The sequence below is a fragment of the Macrotis lagotis genome, chromosome 1, assembly GCF_037893015.1.
Source record: "Macrotis lagotis isolate mMagLag1 chromosome 1, bilby.v1.9.chrom.fasta, whole genome shotgun sequence".
In the NCBI taxonomy this organism is placed as follows: Eukaryota; Metazoa; Chordata; class Mammalia; order Peramelemorphia; family Peramelidae; genus Macrotis; species Macrotis lagotis.
The window spans coordinates 615147955-615150774 of record NC_133658.1 but is presented as its reverse complement, the minus strand read 5'-3'; the positions used below and the strand labels follow the sequence as shown (position 1 = coordinate 615150774).

General features: G+C 34.7%; 1 pseudogene; it reads left to right on the top strand.

Annotated features, from left to right (window-relative positions):
* Positions 1-359: 359 nt before the first annotated feature.
* On the top strand, positions 360-1036 carry LOC141505772 (RAB6-interacting golgin-like; annotated as a pseudogene).
* Positions 1037-2820: the final 1784 nt, after the last annotated feature.

Sequence of the window (2820 nt, the reverse complement as noted above, 5' to 3'; positions counted from 1 at the left end):
AAAAACTATTAGGGAAATTAGAAAATAGTAATGTGAGAGAGAATAGGCATAAGCCAACATCTCACATCTTATACCAAGATAGGGTAGAAAGGGGTTCATGATTTCAACACAAAGGGTGAAATGATAAGTCAATAGAAGAACAATGGAATCTAGGGGGATGAAAATTATTCAAGAAAAACAAGAGATTGAATACACTGGAAAATGCAAAAATGACAATTTTGCCTGCATCTTTTAAGAAATTTTAGCACAGGAGATGGCTCCGGCCGGCGAAGGGCCGGACGGGATGGGGTCGTCGCGTTGGCAGCAGGGGTGCCTCGGCGGCTCCTGGAAGCCTGCGAGGGCCCAGGAGGCTCGGGTGGATGGCGCAGGGATGGACCGGCTTCTCGGAGCAGGAGCTGCGGCTGCTGAGGCAGAGCAGAGATCCGTTTGAACCTGCTGATCGGCAAAGGCATAACCCCATGAACAAAAGTCGACAGCAACTACTACGTGAAAAGGCTCTTCAACAGTACAGCCAAAAGCTTGCACTTCAGGATGGCACATCAGTATCTCCAGAACAGTTGCTTTCTGCACCAAAAACAGAGATCTAACTCTCAACAGCATCACCCATCACCCACACTCCCTGTCTCCTCTGGCGATAATGAAAAGCATCAGAGCATTGGAAATCAACAGAAAAAAGCAGGACTTGAGAATTCCTATAATAATACCGATAAAAAAGATGAGAGTATTACTCCAAAACCAAACTGTAAATTGGAAAAAAAAAGAAAGTGGAATTGTTAGCAGCAAAAATCTCATTGGGAAGTCCTCCAGGAAGAGCAACGGCTAATGGAAGAGAAAAATTAACGGAAAAAAAGCATTTTTGGCCAAAGCTATTGCAGAAAGATCTAAAAGGACTCAAGAAGAAACTATGAAACTACAGCGGATCCAGAAGGAGTTATAGGCTTTAGATGACAGGGTCTCAGCTGACATTGGAATCTTACGGAATTGAATTGACCAGGCAGTTAAAAGACTTTCCTCTTCTAAATTGGCTCATTGTTGAGTGCCTCATCTGAACTATAACATATTTGCTAAATACTCCTCAAGAGATAAATATTTGAGCTATTACACTGTTGATTTACATTTATTTTGTAACTCATATTGAATAGATCACATGAGTTTATTAGGGCATTGGGTTGTTGCCCCATCAGACCATTTGAAGACTCTTAGAAAACAAATACTTTATACAAAGCAGTGGTTTCTGCTCTTAATATTAACGGTTTCAGTACTTCTGGTCATCTAAATTCAAAAGAAGATTTATGCGTCTTAATATGAGTGAAACTGTCATAGAAGATTTATCAGGGAATAATTCAGTAAATTATTGCTGCTTGTGTTCAAAAAGTTTTATTATTTTTTTCTAAATTTGTTTTGTGTGTTGGGAGTAAATTAATCCACATGATTAAACATTTTAAAATTCTTTAGCCAATATTCACTTGCTAGTACTTCAATAATTTTTCTTTACTTATTGCCATTTGCTTGATTAATATGATTTACTTTATAAACCTTGTGCAAATAAGTGCTATAATCTCATCAGAAAACCTGTGGTTTTGTATAAACTTATGATCTATATGTCTCATACTTTTAAGAAGTATAAGTATTTCTGAAATAAGGTCATTTCAGATAAGGGAAAGGAAATGTGCAATACTAAGAGCTCAGAAAAAAACTTAGGAACATCTTATTTAATGTATGGACTTACAGATTGGACTAGAGTTTCACTGTCATTTTCTACTATGTATATAGCTATATATTTGTATATTATGCAGTATGATTGAAATATCACTGAAGATCATTACTGTCTTCAAAATCACATACATATAGATAAACAATTTCATTTGAAATTGTGACTTGTATACATAAAATTGAAACTTTCAGTGTCCAAGTTAATCTTATTTTTCTAAAAAATAAATCAAATGAATTTATACCATTAAAAAAAGACATTTTAGCACAAACAAAACCAATGCAACCAAGAGTAGAAAGAAAAAATATAGATTGAAAGCAATTTTTATAGCTATTGTTTCTGATAAAGGCCTCATTTCTTTAATATATAGAGAATTGAGGCAAATGTTTTAAAATACAAATCATTCCCCAATTGATAAATGGTCAGAGGATATGAACAGGTATTTTTCTGATGAAAAAAACTAAAGTTATCTATAGTCCCTATGAAAAACTGTTCTAAATCATTATTGACTAGAGAAAATTAAATTAATACAAATATGAGGTATCACTGCACATCTATCAGATTGACTACTATGAGAGAAAAGAGAAATGATAAATGTTAGCAAGTATGTGGGAAAACGGAATTACTACTGCATTGCTGATGGAGTTGTGAACTGATCCAACCATTCTGGGGAGCAATTTGGAATTATGACCAAAAAGTAATAAAACTGTATATATTCTTTTTTTCCTGCAGCATCACTACTAGGTTAGTATCCTAAAGATATAATAATGAATAGGGAAAAGACTCACATGTACAAAATATTGATAGCAGTATTTTAGGGGTGGCAAAAAATTAGATATTGAGTGGGTGCCCATCAATTAGGAAATGGCTAAATAGTCTGTGATATATAAATGTAATGGAATGCTATTGTTGTATAAGAAATGGTAAGCAGGTAGATTTCATAAAAATCTGGAAGGATGTGCATGAACTGATGCTAAATGCATTGAGCAGAAATTTTGTGTGATAATCAGTTATGGTAAACAACTCTTCTCAGAAAAATAGTGATCAAACACAGATCTTAAAAACTTTAATGGAAAATGCCATACACATTCAAGAAACTATGGAATCTG